Source organism: Myodes glareolus, chromosome 11 (genome assembly GCF_982192425.1).
Source record: "Myodes glareolus chromosome 11, mMyoGla1.1, whole genome shotgun sequence".
Taxonomy (NCBI): Eukaryota; Metazoa; Chordata; class Mammalia; order Rodentia; family Cricetidae; genus Myodes; species Myodes glareolus.
Genome location: NC_142036.1, coordinates 10,908,309 through 10,928,398, shown reverse-complemented (window position 1 = coordinate 10,928,398; position 20,090 = coordinate 10,908,309). Strand labels below are relative to the sequence as shown.

Below are 20,090 nucleotides of genomic sequence, written 5' to 3'. Positions count from 1 at the left end.
AAAATATTCAAAATCCTCATATTTATATTGAAGTTTAAGTCAACAAGTCACAATTTCAGACTCCTATTGAAGTCTTAATTGGCACACACACACACAAATACACATACACACAAGCAAACCACAACACAAAATGTATTAAATTGCATGCCATTTTTTATGGTAATAAGAAACAATTGAAAAATACAGAGGGTAAGTAGAAAAAATGATCTAATGTATGTACACATAGAAGGTTGAATATAACATGACAAATGACGGGGGTCTCGGAATATGCTTGGTTGGAAGACGAAACCACAGGTTTTGGTATTAAAACTCAAGGTCATGAAGCATATTTCTGAACTTCTCAGCCTCTGAAGTGAACCTTACTTTTGGTTTTCAGGAGTCCCTGTTGGTTCTTAGTGCCCTCTGCTGGTCCCAGATGTCTCTATAAGGAGGTATATTTGTGTAGGCTCAAATTAGAGTTTCCTCACAGTGTCTCTGGCACAGTAGTATATGGCTGTGTCTTCAGTGTGCGCATTGTTCAATTTTAAGAAGACTTCACTCTTGGAGGTGTCCCTGCTGATGGTGATCCGAGACTGGAGAGCTGAACTGTACTTTGTGTTCCCATTACCCCATATTACTCCCATCCACTCCAGACCCTTTCCTGGAGGCTGGCGAATCCAGTGTATATCATAACTGGTTAATGAGAATCCAGAGACAGTGCAAGTGAGAGACAGGGTCTGTGAGGGTTGCACCAGGCCAGGTCCTGTCTCCTTCAGCTGTACCTGGGAAATGACACCTGGAGACAAGCAACATCATGATCAGTCATACATTACATAGATGACATGCCTGGGTCCCTCTACTGAAACCCCGAAACACTTACAACTTGGAAATGCCACCAGGCAGAGGAGCAGCACCAGGACAGCCATGCTTTGCTGGAAGCTCTAGTGAGAAGGAGATGGGGCCTCTCAGATAGCCCTGGGCTTTTATAGTGAGCCTGAGGGCTGCTTTGCATTTGCACAAGTTCCTGAGAGGATAAAAGAAAGCACAGGACTTGGTTTCCACTTCCCTCAGGTGAATGAGATTTGTCTTATGTTTCTTAGAGGATCTGAATATGGGAATTCAGGAACATTTTCTTGCTATTGTTTGTGTTTCCAAACCCTGACACATGGGAATTAGTATGAATCACACTGTGTAGTCCGGGCAAGCAAAACATAGGAGTGTTTATGCTAAGTGAGTCCACATTTACGCAGTGCAGGCAGAGCAGTGTACCATAACCTAGATGCATTTGTATAGCTCTGTAAATTGCAGCACCGAACTTAATATGGAATTGGGCCTCTTAGTAATTAGTAACCCTACTTTAAGAAGCAACTTAAAGTTTATTCACTTGGTGTCAGTGAAATCCTTCTTATTTTCAAAACTTGTCTAGAAGATGAAGCTCTATAACATTGTTACATGTGATTTCAAGTGTTTATCTGAGAGGATACCCAAAGACTTATTTGGTTCCTACCTCATGTGACTCAACCTATTCACTTTCTCAAATTATTTGTAAAGGTTAAGAATTCATGGTAAGTCCACCTATTACATATAAATATATTATATTTGATAGGTAAATTTTTATCCATAAGGCTTTAATCAGTTATTTGTTTACTTATGTCTGGTGGACACATGGAGACTCACTTACTCAGTCATATTATAATGGTAGTACCAGCTTGAACATTTGTAGTGTGGTTAGAATTCCATAAACATAAGACAAGCTACAGTCTTCAGGGAATAAGGGACTTCATTTGGAAAAAAATTTCCTTCATCAGGTTTTTCTGAAAGATTGACTGTGGGGTCATTTTCTTGAGTAATGATTGGTGAGGGAGGGTCTAGACAGATGGATGGGGTGGTGCCATCCATGGCATGTTGTTCCTAGTTTATATAAGAAAACATGCTGAACAACCAGGGATTGCAGGCCAATAAACAGGGTTCTTTATGGTTTTCTATTCAGTTCCCACCTTCAGGATCCTTCTCTGATTTCATGTACTGATATACCTACATGATGGACTGTAAGATTTAAGATGACATAAATCTTTTCCTTCCCATGTTGCTTAGGTACGATGATCATGACAAGTACAGAATAAAAACTAGGATAATTTCAGTTACTTCTGATGAAAGGATGGATGTGGAGTCAGTGACAGCTTGCCCAATTTAAACCACAGAACACATATGTCACTCATCCAACATACACCTAAACACACACATACACACACCCTATCCTCCACATGCAGAAACACATATTCACAGGTACAAAGGGTTAGCTAACATGCATCCTTTCCTTTTCAGGGTCACTCTGGTTGGCTTGCACTCGTTGTCTAGAACAGTCTGATATTAAACTATGAGAGATTTCTTACTACTGCTTCCCTAGTGACAGGATTAAAGGTGTGTACAGCACTCCAGACCATCACATACAGTTTTTTTTAAAAAAAATCATTTCTTAACTAATATTTTGGATAATAATATTTTCATACAATATATTCTGATAATTGTTTCCCTTGCCTTATCTTCTCCTAGAACCTTCTTCTCTCTCAAGCTGCCATATCCATTACCGTCAGAATTTTAAGAACATTTAAGAGATTGGCTCAATTACATTAACTTTCATACAGGTTTAAAATTCCATATTGAAAATGGATTTTCTCTTTTAAAAATCATTTGCTCTTAGGTTACACTTTGTTACCTAGTATTTCTGGAATTGTGGATTGTAGTGATTATCCTTTGCTTTATATATAATATCCACTTTTGAGTGAGTGAATACCATATTTGTCTGAGTCTGGGTTACTTAATTCAGTATTAATATTTTTAGTTCCATGTTATTGCCCGCAAATTTTATATTGTCATTTTTTTCCACTCAGTAATCCTCCATAGCATAAATATAACACATTTACTTTATTCATTCCTTGGTGAAGGGACATCTAGGTAGTTTCCAGGTTTTAGCTATTTTGAATAATGCTGACATGAACATTGCTGAAGAAGTGTCCTTGTGCTACATTTGAGCATCCTTTGAACGTGTTGCCAAGAGTAGTATACCTGGGTCTTCAGGTTGATTGATGTATTTTTTTCTGATAAATTACCATACTGATTTCCAAGGTGGCCAGTTAAGTTTGCAGTCCAACCAGCAATGGAGGCATGATTCCTTACTCCATATCCTTTCAACATAAGCTATCATTAGTATTTTTGAAATTAGTCATTCTAACTGGTATCAGATGGTATCTCACAGAGATTTTGTTTGCATTTTCCTGATGATTAAGGATGCTGAACAATTTCTTAAATGTTTTTGATTCCTTTCAGATTCTTCTGTTGAGAGTACTCTATTTAGATCGGTAGTCCATTTTTTAATAGGATTATTTAATATTTGATTTCTAGTTTCTTGACTTAGTTGCATATGCTGTTGATTAACACTATCAGATGTGGGGTTGTCAAAAATCATTTCCCATTCTGAAGGCTGTTTTTGTCTCATTTACCATGTTATTTGACTTATAGAAGCTTTACCATTTCAGGAGATTCCATTTATTGAATGTTGTTCTCAGTTTCTGTGCTACTGGATGCATGGATTGCCCTGGAAATGGAATTAGATGAGATATCATGGGTAAATGGGAGGTGAGAGCCGTGATAGCAGGAAGGTGATGGGGATGAAGACAATAGGGAACAGGATGGTTGAGTTGGGGAAGGGTCTGAGTAGGAGAACAATAAATGAGATATCTTGATAGAGGGAGACACTATGGGGATAGGGAGAAATCTGGTGCTAGGAAAATTTCCAAAAAAACATGAATTACCCCAGCTAAGACTATCAGCAACAGTGGAGAGAGTGCACAACTCGTCCTTCTTCTGCAATCTGATTGATGAATACAACATCTGTGAATATACGGCCTTCTTCTAGTTAGTGAATAAAATAGATGCATGTTGACAGAGGCTGCTAGTTCATTTTCTGACTGCCTAGACTTTAAATTATCACTCAGAAACTATATTATTTTCAATACTGTTTGGCCTATATCTTAAGTGCATTTCCAGCTAGCTTTTATATCTTAAATTAACCCATTTCTATGATTATATATTTTACCATAAGACCTGTGGCCTACTGGCAAAATTTCACTGGGCTCCAGTGGAGGCAATTGTCTCGTGTGGGCTGACACATGGCTTCCTGTTGACTCTGTCTTCTTTCTTCCAGCATTCAGTTGTTGCAAGAAGGCTTCTTGTTTGTTCCCATCTTCCTGGCTAGCTTGGACCCAAAATAATCACACAGAAACTGTATTAATTAAATCACTTCTTGTCCCATTTTCTCTAACTTCTTATTGCCTAAGTCTTACATAAAAATTTAACTCATTTCTAGTAATCTGTGCATTACTATGAGATGGTGGCCTACCAGAAAAGTTTCAGTAAGTCTGTCTGCAGCAGCTCCATGGCTTTTTGCTCTCTGCCTTCCTTCTCCCAGCATTCCATTTAGTTTTTCCCCATCCTATCTCTGTTCCCCAATAGCTCTGCTATAGGCCCAAAGCAGTTTCTTTAATAATTAACCAATAAAAACAACACATGGACGGAAGGACCTCCCACACTATCAGTTTAGATTTTCTGCCTAGCTCTATAATTCCAAGTTCCTGGCCGAAACAGATTTATTCATTAACCAATGAAAGAAGCATATATAGAGAAGGATTGAACACACAAGATGCAGAGATCCACAGCCAAGAACCAAGACAAGCTCCTGGAATCCAGTCAAATAGGTGGAAGGGAGATTATATTACTGTGTGTGTGGTGCGGGGTTCAATGCCGTGGTGAGGAATTCTACAGAAACAGCTGATTCAATCTTCTAGGAATTCATGAATTCTAGACAGATAGTGGGGAGCCTCAATAGAACAAAATTGGCCCTTTTTATATGGCAGACAGTGTGTAACTTGGTCTATTTGATGATGCCCAGGCAGTAGATTTAGAATCTATACTTGGCAGATGACATAGCTTTCTGTAACCCTTTCCCCATGATGGGATGACTCACTCAGCCTTGTTGTAGGGAGAGGAGTTTGTTCCTATCTCCACTTAATCTTCCAGACTTTGTTGACTCCCTATTGGAAACCTTACCCTTTGGGAGAGAGGAGTGAATAGGGTAAAGGTAAGGGTGTGAGAGAGAAAGAACTATATTTGGAATGTAAAATGAATAAACAATCAATAAATCAATGAAAATCAATTAATTTTATTCCTACCCAGTACATGACCTAAATGTATGGTTTGACTAATGTCTGACATGTCTGGACCCTCTTTTTCACCATCCGGTGTCTGGTGACTCCAAGGCCATCCTTTGTTTTTCAGTCATTCCAGCTCAATATAATTGAGCTTCTGGTTCCCTGATGTTAACTCATATGTCTTAAAGTGAAATGCAGTCTTGTAGCACAATCAGAACTTCACCATATTCTTTGAATACCAGAGGAACAATCACATTTACATGGAGTAGTATGTGGTACACTGAGAGTCCCCTGCTAATTAATGAAATGCCCATTATGCTAACCTATAACCATCTAAGTCAATTATCTTCATCTAGAATTCTGAATATGTGTTTTAAAACACTACTTGATCAAATATCTTTACCCCTATTTTTGTTCCCATTTTGAATACTGGTATCTAGAAAGTATGTAACTGTATATTTCAAGTGGGCTTAAAAATGCTTACTTAATGTGTAATATCTGCATGGAAATAAGTAGAAGTACAGAGTTATCAAACAGAGTTCTTAATTCTTAAAAGAAACCATCATTGTAAACTTTTGGGAAATGCATATAATGAGATATTATGTATGTTCATGTACCAAAAGCCAATAGAATTTCAGTAGTTATATCCCTGACTAAAGTTACTTTTAACATAGTTAATGTGCATTTTTATAGGTGGCATATTTTTATTAATGTATACAATGTGTAATGATAAAATTTGGAATAGAGGAAATGGCTCAGGAGTAAGGTCTGAGTATCTCAGTTTAGTTCTTAGTATTTAACAGTGATGTTGGGTGTGATAATTTATTCTGTATTCCCAACATTGGGAAGGTAGTGACATGAGACTCTATAGAAACTTGCCATCCCACCATACTATCTGAGTAGTACACTTCAGGATCAGTGTGAGACCCCATCTTGAAAATAAGGTAGAAATCAATTGAGAAAGATACTCAAAACCTATTTGTGGCATCCACATGCATGTGCAAACACATGTATGTGCACATACAATCTTAGTAATTAGAATTTCCATTCATTGAAACATTTCCTTTTCCCTGTGTTGAACTCAGTATATATTTATTTTTGAATCATGTTGTGTGTGTTTCAGACATAGGGTGAATTGTTTGTTATAGAACACAGGACCTGACTCAGGGCATAATATCTGTTCCTGTCTAGATTTCCAATCACTGATAGGAAATATTTTGAGTCTCCATGTGCCATACTTGGATGCAAAACATTAAGTGAGTCCACCTTCATGCACTGCATACAGAAGAGTGTGCTGCATCCTGAATGCATTTGTATGTCCCATTTCTATTAATCTGTGTATTGCCTCTAGGTTGTTGCCTATTGGAAAGGTTCCAGCATCTTTCTGCTTCGGCAGCTATGTGGTGAGGCAGTCAACAGTGTCATCAATGTGGAACACTGGCCAAACAGTCTAGAGTTAGTGATATCCAGATCCAGTAATAAATTTTGACCTCAAAAAACAAGGTGTAGTTTGATAGAAAAATGTCTTATCAAATGGACAGAAAAACACATTAACACATACATATAAACACATAAAAATTGAGACGAAATGAGATAGAGGGACAGAGAGAGAGGAAGGAAGAAAGAGAAATATTATAAAAATTCATAACACATAGCATAGGAAAACAAATTTGAATAAACATTTGGACACTTTAAGTATTACTACACACTTCACCAGTAAGAATAATCAATGAATATGGTATGAAGAAGCAGCCCAGAAACAGAGTCCAACCCTTTTTGCCTCTCTAAACAGGTTTTTCCATGACCCAGATATCTGTTTGTTCTCATCGCCCCCTGGAGGCCCTGACAACCCCACAGACACTGTGTCTGAGCTCACATCACTAGATTAATGTGCCTCTGGTAGAGTAATACATGTCTGTATCCTCAAACTTCAGATTGTTAACTCACAGGTACTTACTCTTCTTGGCATTGTTTCTGGAGATGGAGAATTGATTCTTCTTGGCATCGGAGCATTTAATATAAGAACTTCCACTACAAATGTATGCGACCCACTTCAGCTGTTCCCTGGAATCCAGTGCAAGTTATAATCACTGTAGGTGAATCCAGAGACTACACAGGTAAGTTTACGGAACTTTCCAGTTTTCATCAAGACTCCTTTTAACCTGCATGTCACACTTGACACCTGCATACAGAAAAGAATGCTGGTAAGAAAACTCTCATATTAAATGAATATTTTCTTTCTCATGTCCACATAACACACAGCATCTCCTTTCCACTAATTACCTTTTAATGACAATGAAAAGCAAACTGTGTCTTAAGACTATGGTGAGTGGCCTGTTTTCAGTGATAATCACTGAATGGGAGCACTGAATCCAGAGCTGGGCTCCTCTGCCAGAGCTGAAGGGTCAGGGCTGAACTGGTTTTCATGGGCACTGAGAATCCCTATTTACATGTCTTCCTGTAATAACAGGCTCTGGAGTTGGATCTTTGTTGGAAGACAGAGCTCAGAATATACCTCAGACATCTAAGATCATAGTGCCGGTTATAGAAATTCTCACAAAATTGTAGTCTTGGATTCACATTTTCCTTGTTAAGGTTACACCACACTCCCGTTAGTTCTCTTTTGTGTGTGTGTTCATAGAACATGCTAATATACACTGCCATGTCTCCTTAGTACATGTATGATATTGAAATTACCACACAGCTGTGCTTCTTCATAGGAGCTCAGTCTTTCTCACATTCTGGACTAGAAATGGCTTCTTGCTGATGTGGCTCTTGAACAAGAATACAACTGCCAGATTATATTACCATATCTCATTCCCTATGGTGGGTATTTTCTGAAATTTACTTATTTCTAAGATGATGCTGCCTCCCCCCACCGCAGGCTAAAGTAGTCTTGCATGCGAGATACTGTTTATCATTTTGTCTACTGCTTTGCATTTGATATGGGGACATATTCCTATTTTCAGAAAATGTACTTGCTTTGCACCCTTAGGTTTTCTCATTGATTCCTTTAAACCTCCCACTCCACCATTATCATCTTTCACTTTTACACCAGGCACCTTGTGACTGTCATTCTGTTGTGTTACCTGAGATTCCATTTACCATAATTAATATAATTAACCTTTCTTGGATTTAAGTTTTAGGATGACTGTTTTCTTATTTAGCAGTTCTCTGGTTTCCCTCCTACCCATCACCTTTCTCTCAACACAGCCCATTTTTGCTTTCACAGCACCAACACTACCCTGTTCTTCATTCTCCTTGCCTCTCACTTAAGATGATTTTCTTTCCTAGGATTCCCATTGTAGTTACAAGGTCTACAAAACAGACACCAGGACACCTGACACAGAGAATCTAGGTTATGACTATTACAGAAACAGACAGTATCTGTTTTTCTGAATCTTTGTTATAATGTATGACAGAGTGATTTCTAGTTTCAGTTACATTCTACCAAGGGTCAGAGAACACTTAGAATGAGGAGGTGGAAAGAATTTAAGAGATTGAGCATATGGAAGAGAGCTGTGAATTGCTGAAGTCTCAACTTGACATGGCTCTCATATTCATGAAACCTTAAAGGCTGTTGTTTTTTGTGTAAGCCATACCTAAGACCAAGCCCACCCAAACTTATTGTTGACTCTATCCAGACCTTTTCTGCTACTGAAACGTTGTTGGGCACAAATAGTTTCTGGAAAAAAAGAATATTTCTTTTTTGAGAGTGTGGTCATTTGTAGGTTTCCCATGTATCAGTGCCTAACTCCACATACATGCACATATGGGACGAATTACCTACACTTAAAAAGTTTAGAAATTTGAAATAGGTTTATGTTAGGGAAGATATGGGGGGAGTTAAAGGGGAAATAGGGCAAAGATGTGATCATACTTAATTGCATATTTGTGGAGTATGCAATTCCTCAAAATAAAGAAAAAGAAATAACTATATAATGGCTGAATGGCTTAAAGACAATAAATTCAAAAAGAAAATGCTTAATGAAGTCTCTGATAAATGTGAAATAAATGGGTAGACAAGGAAGCCTACAGAAAAAGAAATGGTGGTGAAGAATTTTTTCACTCTATTTCAAGCTATTTTGTAGTTCTTTGATAATAAAATTCTCATGGCACCAACAAAAACACAGACATGCTGGGGGAGCCTGGGAGAAGAAGGACAGGAAATCTAATGTGGTAGATATCGCTTGTGGAGGAGTGAATTGGTTCTTTAGAGCATCAGCATAGTAGATATAGCTGCTATTAATGTTAATGCATGTGACCCACTCTGTCCCTTCCTTGGAACCTGGCAGATCCAATGCATTCCATATCTCCTGAAGATGAATTCGTAATTTTTGTTTTCTGTGGAAACAAAGATTTAACCCCTTTCCCAAGATGTTGTCTTGGTACAATAACTTCTACCCAAACACATTGGTCAAGATAAAAGACCCAATCAAGATTGAGGGCAGGAAGATGTTTGCCCAAAAGTGTAACACCTCTCATTCATGTGATGTCTAATCTATATGTTATCTTTAGGATTCACATCTCAGACAAATGATAAAAATAAATGAAACCAGTCTCTTGGATGTCACTAACAGTATTCTAACCTTTAACAGTGGGTAATAATTCAAATACAATATTAATTAATCAAAATAATGAACATATTTTTGAAATATTACTATTTGAATCAAGGTCTTGATTCAATATAGTGCTGATTGTGGGTCGAAGAGTGTTCACATAATTCAAGAAAGGGTACTGGGTCCTCAAGATTTGCAGGTGGTTATGAGTTGCCAATTGTGTTTGTCAGAAACTGGAGCTGATCCTCTACAAGAACAGTATGTTCTCTGAACCATGAAGGTGTTTCTCCTGTACTTGGATGAGCAATCAAAGCCTTTCCTGTCATGTTTTTTTTTCTTTTCTCTTCACAATGGTCTAAATATCACATTGAGCTGAATGAACCTGAGAGACATTGTTTGAGTGAAAGTCAGACAGCAAGAGGACAAAAGCACTTCTTATCAATGAAACTTGAGAAAACTGACTTCAGGGTGCTTAACACTGAGCGAAGGTTGACGCTGGCTTACACACTGTAGATTGAGATGTCTAAACAGTTATCTTGGGAGGATTATTCTAAAAATAAACTGTATGGATATTGACCAGAGTTAATATTCTTTTATGTTCTTCATACATAGAGTGAGTTATTCTTCTGAGATAGCCCCCCAAACAATAACTGTGTAGTCACTCAACAGTTGACACATATGTGAGAACATAATGTTGGACACAAGTAAATAAAGTTTCAAGGGCCATACATTAGAATAGGACCATTACTAAAAATACAGGCAGAAGAGAAATAAATGCATTATGAACATCTCCCTGATGTGCATACTCATCATACTTCAGCTAGGTTCATTCATAAGTATCAACTGTACAAATTTTTATTTTACATTATTAAATTATAGCACCATTTGCTTACATTTAAAAAATTAAGATGTAAACAATAATTCATTATATTTCTAATTATGCTATTATTAGATTCATAATTATAATGTTAATCAAACAACTTTTTAATTTCTGGAATTCTTCTCATCAATTACAATACTTTAGAGAGATCAATAATTTTATTTTTTACCTAGTAAGAAAAAAATTACTAAGTCTATGACTCATTCAAACAAGTTTATTGTAAGAATAGTTATAAAATGACTTAAAGTTGGAAAAGGACACAATATATTAGGGGCTACCAGGCACTGATGAATTGTATTTTTATGTCTGCTCTGACTGAATCAGGCTCATCCACTTATTCTGGGACCATCTTCTGGACCAATAGGGAACTGGTCAGATTCTTCAGTTATTTGTATAAGACTTATTTAAATAGAAATCTATACATAATTTATAAAACAATTATTTACACCAATTTGTCTATTTTATAATTGACACCAAGTTGATAGTCAGACAGAATGAAGGAAAGAACAGCATAGGGATCTATGTGCTCTAGTCACACACTATCAGGACACATGTTATAAGAATACATACTCCAGTGCTTTTGACCTTGAGATTGTATATGCCATCTTAAATTTCCAAGATGTCTTGTGAAAGGAACATTAATTCAGGCTACAAATAGTTTTTCCATCATTTTAACAAAAAAAATCCCCCCAAATTACAGATTACTGTAAATTCCTAAGCATACTTAATGAACTTACACTTATCAAGTGTCCTAACTTAATTGTCTCCTTTTGAAATACACATTTATACACACACACACACACACACACACACACACACACACACACACACACACAAACATACACACATAATGTATTGAATGGAATTAAGTAAAAATGTATATGTAAATACCTGGCACATATAAAATTATATGTCAAGCTGTTTGACAAGAAGAAGCAAATATATAGCTCCAATGATTTGATTTGAAGGTAAATTCATTGGTTCTACCTTGCGAAAAAATAGGAAGCTTGATAGGCTGATAGGCTTCAACAGTTCAACCTAACTTTTTGAACTGGAAGAATAAACCTCATATTTCATCATTAAAACAAAAGATCATGCAGCGTATATATATATATTCAAATTTATGAAGTGACACCTTATGGTCTTGGAACTCCAGTTGTTTCTCTGCATCCTCTTCTTTCTCCAAGTTTCTCTGAAGAGGGGCTCACTGCAGGCTCACAATGGATTTCCCTCACTGTGTGTCAGTCACAGTAATACATGTTGGTGTCCTCAGTTTGCAGAGTGTTACATGTTAAGAAAACTTGTCTCTTTGAGGTGTCCCTGCTGATGTAGACTCAGGATTTGAGAACTGAGTTTTATTTGCACAGATACAGAGATGCACAGGAAGATGTAAGAGGTGACTTTGACTGTGCCCATAACTTTTGAGTTGATGGAGAAGTAGGATACTCTCAATTCTGAGACCATGATGAAGAGGAAATGTCAGCTCCTCAACTCTCCGAGCTAGTGGATTGCCTGCCCAGCTTGTGGCTTCTGAGTCTATACTGGTAAATAGAACATTAGAGATTTAGTTATAAACAACATTTTCTAGAAGTGGCCAGTTTGGATCTGATTGACACAGATGTGTATTAGCTAGTAACTATGACGTCATAATTACTTTCTGAAACAGCAGCAGCAAGAGGTTCAGTCACTGTGAAGGTGTTAAAAGGACAAGTTTTTATTTTTATATAAATGAAAGAAAAGAATATAATAAAATTAAACAGAACATGGTAAAAATTAACAGTTTCATATATATTTCAGATGAAAAATCAAGAATCATTAAAATCATCTTAACTTAAAACATTCAGAAGCTTCCTTGTTGAGAAAGTGAAGGGGTAGCATTTACAAAATTTCTAACCACAAGATGTTATGTATTGCATGTTTAATAGAACCAGAATATATTTTAGCAGTGAAAATCCAGACATTATATTTCAAATTTTCTAGATAATTTTGTCTCATGTGAATAAACAGGACTGTCTCTAAACTGTCTGAGAATCAGGAAAACATAAGAACTGGTGCCTAACCTTGACCAAATTGCAGCCCAATATTTACAGCATGGTCTTCACTGATAAAGCCTACAGATAGGACCCGGTGCCCACATCCTACAATTCATTCTGAATACAAGTATTTCTGTGCATTATGACAAATTCTAGGGCTTCTTGTCAGAGTGCCCCAGGTTGTGGACAGTAGGTAGGGTTTTCAGGATTTCCCTTTGGTAAGCGGCAACAAAGAGATTTAGAGACATTATTTCTGCTGCCCAGGCTTATGGAGCAGTTGGAGTTTCTCTCACAAGCAGACAATAGCAGCATGAAAATATTTATTTTCCATGTATCTTGTAAATTTATTTTAAATTCATCAATTAATAAATTTAACAGATATATGTTTTGTGCTTATTTTTAATACCATGGGATACAAAACAATATTGTATAAGAGGGATACCTTATCCCTGAAGACAGAGGATGAATGTGAGAGCCTGGAGAAAAATAATCCTCTAGTATGGAGAACACAGTGAACTCTAATTGAAGAGTCTGCTTCAATTAGAAAAAAATCAGTCAATGTCAGTCCAAGTGCCACAAAGGCCAGTGGCCAGTGAACAATGCGGTGAACTCATCAAGTAAGTATTACTGTTGTAAATAAAAATGCCCTATGTCCCCTAAAATAATCACATGAGGCAATCATGAAAGGGGTTTCAAAGGAACAATGAATATTTTTTTTCCTGTCTTACAGTATAATATTTTCTTTGCTGTTGACTCACTTGAAAACTTTGCAGGATGCTGATATTTGAATGCAAAAATTATAGTATGGTCACATTAGTTCGATAAACTAAGTTACAGAAATATAACCAATGTAACTTCAGTGCCCACTTTTATTTATGGACAATTGCCATACTGAAAACAATTAAATGAAAATTATAGGGATGTGACAACTGTGAGGCCCTGTCTTCCCTGTTCCTGGAGGCCAAAACACAGGATGCAAGTAATGTTTATGCTAACCAGCTATGCTTCCTGCTAAGTTCCACGCTGGCTTCTGCTACAGCCTGGTACAATAGCCTGAGGGGTCTATATTACTTTAAAATGGTAATTTCTCAACCTGCCTGAAAGAAGCTCAGGCGCCAAAGCCCATCTACCCTGTCTGGCACTGCCTTGCACCCTCGACCACCTGCCTGAGAAGGAGCTCTCACAGATGCCATTTTCCCCAGCCCCCTCTGGGTGGGAGGAGTTTTCCTTTACTGGGGCCAAAAGTATTTAACCCTGGATGAAGCTAAATAAACGGGGCATTCTTCTCTCCCTGAAGGATGACTCTGAACTCTCTATATGTGTCGTGTCCATCTGTGTTTCACCTCTAGGGCCTTGTCCAACTCATGGAAGGTATGGATGGCGCAGTCCATACCTGATGGGTGGTGATACAGAACCCGCAGGCGGGGGTACAGCCCACAGACAACTACAATCACAATTAATTGTGGGCGTCTCTATGAGATTTGACGCCTAAGACTTCACTTATAGAGGGTCCAGCAGTGTGAGACAGTATAGCAGTGGGATATGGAAACAATCTTTGAAATGCAATAATCTATTTTAAAATGTCATTTTCTTCAGATCCTCACATAGAAGTGAGAATGTTGGGCATGTGTTCTTGTATACAAAACTTTTGTGGTTCACCCAAACTCCTTTACAGTAACATAACAGAACCATGTTCCCTTTTACAAGGCACAAGGTCCATTTCTCTCCATCCCCATAGCACTGTTATTTCTTTCTTTCCTTCAGCAAATGGGTCTGGAATTATTGGCTACAGGCAACTTATCCTTTTGGCTTTAATTTTCATTTTTATGTTGATTGAAGATGCTTGTTCTATGCAGCCTACTCTGCCTGCATGCATTATCCAAGATGAAAGAACCAATGGAGAGGTTAGCATGAAGAAAAATGTCTGTTCATGAGGCCATTAGAGCTATGTGCTATCTTTAGACTCAAGTTTCAGACAAGTGATAGAATTGAGTTATATTTGAGAAGAAAAATGAGACTGATCTCTTGGATGAGACAAAAAGGTTACGAATTATAGGTCCTAACTTTTCCCACAAGCCATGAAAGCTAACAATCTGCTTCTTGTTATTATATAGAGTGACATATAACTTCATGTGTTTTACATTCACACACATATATACATACATACTCACACATTTTCTTATATATGTAGATATTTTAAAGGAGTCAGCAGTTATGACACTTATTGGATGTTAGGCTCAGTTATAAACTAGAGAACTTTAAAAGAGCTGTAATTTGTCCTCTTTGTTTTTGCACCTGTGAATGAGAAACTACAACTTCCTTAATTTCATTTGAAACAGGAAAAGAGAACTTATTGGTAAAAGAGAAATTTTATAAAGATTTAGACAGAATAAAACTTTTTCAAGCTAATCCATGAATCAGTCATTCCTACTTATATGAAAGAATACATTCCTTTTAAATTGACAATCAAAATCTGTTAAAAAGTTATGGCAAGCTAACAGATGAAACATCACTTCTAGAAGGCTATTTACATGTCATCCAAATTATCTCTAAGAATAAGATGCAATCATTAATGGAAAAATTAAAATTAAAAAAATCTTTTCATGTATACATAACGAGAACCAGGAATTAATTGAATTGAGAAAATCATTAGAAATATTTATAGATCAAGAGCTTTAGACTTTACAAAAGACAGTGATAAATAGATCTGAACCCACTGAGGAACTTGCTGGAACTGATAAGCAAGGAGAAGAGGTACAGGCAAAAGATGACGTGAAGATTTAGCATTTCCAGTACCTTTTAGAGTCAGAGATGACTTAACAAGGGGTTTAGATACTTATCCTGTTACCACCTCTGAAAAGCCATCAAATATTACATACCCAAAGGACATACAAAATGTAAATGGGAACATATATATTAAAATGATCTAAAAGATATTAAGCCAGAAGTAGTATCATGTGGTATACATTAATTATATATGAGTGAGTTGGTAAATACATGAACTTCAAGAAATAAGGTCCCTTCATATTATTGAATTCAACTAACCTCACTTGTACTAGATCATGATCCACAACTTCAGTAGAAGTGTTATTTTAGAGAGGAAGCTAACAACATTAAACATCACAGAGTCAGAAGTTTTGAGACCTCATAAGATCAAATTCTTGGTGAAGGCCCTAATTCTGATCCAGATAGCCAAGGTGCAAAGAATGCATACATATTGTTCCTATGCCATACAACAGTCTTGACTGCTTGAGACAAGATTCAAAAATGAAGACAAATAATTGAATCATATATTAATGTTATACAAGACCCAAGAGAAAAATTTAGTGACTTTTTGCAAAGATTAATGAAGACTGTACAAATAGGGGTAGCAGATCCAGAAGCTAGATGAGTACTCATTGAATCTTTGTCTTTGAAAAATGATAATTTACAATGCAAAAAGATACTTGGATCCCTGAGGTTAAAATTAGTACCAATGTACAAATGGATCCTACAAAAAAGCAAGTTTGAATCCTTTGACTTTAACACTGAGGCTTAGGTAGGAGGAGTTATGTCTAAAGTTATGAAGAGCTGTCAAAATTCCAAATGCTTTAACTGTGGTAGAACGGGCCAACTGAGAAGGAATTGTAGACATTACATGCCTATAATCAATGTTTTGTCTTGGAATCATCACCCAAATAGAAGGCCTCAAACATCTGGGCTATGTAAACAATATGGCAAAGGCTCAAAATGGACAAATGAGTGTAGAGCAAAAAGATACAAACAAGACAACCTGTTATCATTGGGAAACTCTTCGAGGGGCTTCTTGCAAGTGATCAGGTTAAACATGGTCCAGTAATTACCAGTCACTGTAGAGGACATGCCTCCCAAGGAAAATCAGAAAATCCAATTCTGTTATAAAAAATTATATTTTCTAAATGATAGAATAATCATGTAGGAAAAATCAAAAATTATAATAGGAAATTGAAATAGGAAATAGTATATTTGTCAGACTTTTATAAATGATCACAGACAGAAGCTAAGAATACAAATAAATAACTTTATATTTGAAGGATTATTAGACACAGGTGAAGATGTGACTATTATTATTACAGAATCTTGGCATCTGAATTAGCCTCTATAAGAGGCAGAGTTCAATTCTTAAGGATGGGAAGCCTATCTCAGATAAATCAAACATGGGTTGGGCTGATTGCATAGGTCCAGGAGGACAGAGAGAAAGGTTGAGGCCATATGTGGCTAATATAATAGAGGCTTGATGGGACTGTGATCTTTTACAACAAGGAATAGCCAGATAAACACTTATGAGATCTCAGAACAGACGACAAGTCAACTCATATTTCTTGAAAGGTTATTATAAGTAATTATAAAAAACAGACACTGAACATTGAGGCTGTCCAAACACAGAGAATAACTGGCAAACTCTTATAGAAATGAATGGATAGCTTTTCTTATAGAAAAGCTATATTGGTTAAATAATGGTTTTTAAAAATAGAGAAACTATAGACTCTAAAACATCTAGTATAGGAGCAACAAGATTTACAGCATATTGAACAATCAAGTAGTCCTGTATGCATTGGAGAATGTTAACAGATCTAAGATATCTTAGTAATGTATTTCCACCAATGGTCTCTCTACAATCTGAAATTTCCTTGCCTTTCCTATTGCCTAAAGGATGGCCTCTTATAGTCATTGATTTAAAAGTTTGTTTCTTCACTATACTTTTACAAGAAAAAAAAACAAGAGAAATATTTGCCTTCACTGTGTCTACTCATAATAAATCTCTGACTGCCAAAAGATATCAGTGGTAGATTCTCCACACAGGGAATATTAAACAGCCCTACCTTGTGTTAATATTTTTAGGTCAGCCATTGAAAATGATATGCAAACTATTTCCTAAATATTCAGTTTCGACTACATTGATGACATTTTGCTATCTGATTCAAATGTGGATACTTTAGAAAGAATGTTTGAAGAAGAAAATTTGCCATATTGAGGATTATACATTGTTCCTGAAAAATATAAAGATGAGAGTATTTAATTATTATTTGGGTTATAAAATAGGTTTACAGAAAATTAGACCACAAATGTTATAATTCAGGGAGATCAATTGCAGACTCTTTATGACTTTCAAAGAATGCTAGGAGACATTTCATATCTATGACCCACTACCAAAATAAAACCTAATGTACTGCCTAATTTAAACAAACCATTGGATGGTGACAAAGACTTAATAGTCCCAGAGAATAATCATCTTAAGATGAAAGGAAATTACTCTGATTGATGTGAAATTACAAAGGCATTTATGGACAATGTGGATCTGAATCTGAAGAACATTCTGATCATATTATGCTCCAAATATCACCCTAGAGGAATTTTAATGCAGAGGGAGGATATTATCTTCAAATGAATCATTGTGTTATGTTATCCTAATAAAAAATTAAAACTTTATGTGAAAAAAGTCTGTAAATCAATTATAAGAGGGCTACTGAGACTTTATCAATGAGCAGGAATGAACTCAGCAGAAATTATAGTTGTTTTTTATAATGATGAAATTAACAGATTATAGGAAAATAGTGAACATAAGCAAAGATCTTTTACTAATTTTTGGGTAAGAGATTCACAACAAGTAAGCCAAACATGAGAAAATTTGTCTTTTAAAGAGAGCTAACTGGATCCTTCCTTGCATTGTGTGGAGCACAGCTATAACTAGAACCCCTACATTCTACATTGATGTAAATAAATCAGAAATGACAGGTTACAAATCATAAAATTTAAATAAAGTGGAACAAATCCATTATGATTCTGTGCAAATGTCATAATTAAATGCTACTCTCATGGTGCTTTGAGATTTTAAAGAAATTTTCAGCATAGTTACCCATCCACAATACACAGAAAGAGATGTTTTACATATTGAAACACCTGAATTCATGTCAGATGATACAAAATTTACTTTAGTATGCATCCAGACTCAAGATTTAATCAGGAGTAGACTTCATTACTTATATATATCACACATCTAATTATACATGGATCTGTCAGTTCCCCTAGCACAAGATAATGCAGAAATTGATCAATTATCAATTGGAAATATGCTAAACATCTCAGAATATCACAAAATATCATTTCTAGAGCAAAGTTTTATAAACGTACCTTTTCATTACAAGCAACAAGACAAGGGAATTATAAGCAGATGCTGTATTTGTTCTTTTTGAAACCAAACACCTCTCCTTGCAGGAAGTTTTGCCCAAAGAGTATTTAAATGAATGGGATTTGTCAGGTAGGTATGTTTTATTTTAAAGAATTTGGAAAATTAAAGTACAGTACACCACACGATTGATACCTATTCACATTTTTAATGGGCAAATGCCTTGAGTTCACATAAGGCTGATTCAGTATCACACGTTTGCCAGAAGTTATGTCCATCATGTGTATACCAACACAAATAAAAACAGGCAATGCTCCAGTATATGTCTCTAAGAAAATGAAACAGCTTTTTTCTTATTGTAATATAGCATATATTACAGGTATAGTAAACAATGCTACAAGTCAGGGAGTTATAGAAAGATCAAATTGAACTATAAAGAATAGTCAAACTATCAGAAAGTAATGATAAAGACTGCCAAAATAGATTGCATAATGCTCTATTAACTTTGAATTGTTAATGCTAATAAGAATAGAACAGCACCTGCCTAAAGACATTGGATAACAGAGAAAACTTCTGAGTTAAGTCAGTCAGAATATTCTAAGGATGTTTTGACCTCAGAATGACAACCAGCAGATGTGCTATATTTGGGAAGAAGAAACTTCTTGATAAATGTAAATGACAGCTCATCTACTGAGATGACAATACTACAGGCTGTAAGAAAAGCTCATAAGTGTTGGGGCAGGGTTCTTTTTTGCCTTTGTGGAAAATGACAATCTTTGTAAAATCAAGAGATCTCAGACATCTAGATACCTAAAGAAGAAAAGAAAGCTATCCAGAAAGAATGATCAAGCAAAGAGAAATCTGACTTATGATGTCAATAACTTCTGAAGGATAAAATGTCTCTACCTAAAAACACATATATTCTTACTTCTCAGTGTACTGTTATACCAGTCACAAGAGAAGACTCAACAGTCTCATTAATAGACAACACTCCATTTTGTACATAGGTCAGTAATTTCTAGGAAATCCCATAGCCCAGGAAAGAATATAAGAGAACTGGAAGATATATTTTCATGATGGAAGTCAACATTTTTATTATAAGTAAGTGGGTGAAAATTGACTCCCCAAGTTCTTTCAAGATGAAATAACCGTTTCAATATTATTGATGCATGAGTCTAGAAAAGAGCATGTGGTCTTTAGTGTTACTATAAAGACATCTATGACTGTAATTATCTCCCTTTTTACTGATCCACCATCTTCCTGTTAGTCTGCATATTCTCTAGGACA

General features: G+C 36.1%; 1 pseudogene; it reads right to left on the bottom strand.

Moving 5' to 3' along the window:
• Positions 1–452: 452 nt before the first annotated feature.
• Positions 453–20,090, bottom strand: part of LOC148120385 (Ig heavy chain V region PJ14 pseudogene) — a 32,465-nt pseudogene continuing 12,827 nt past the window's right edge.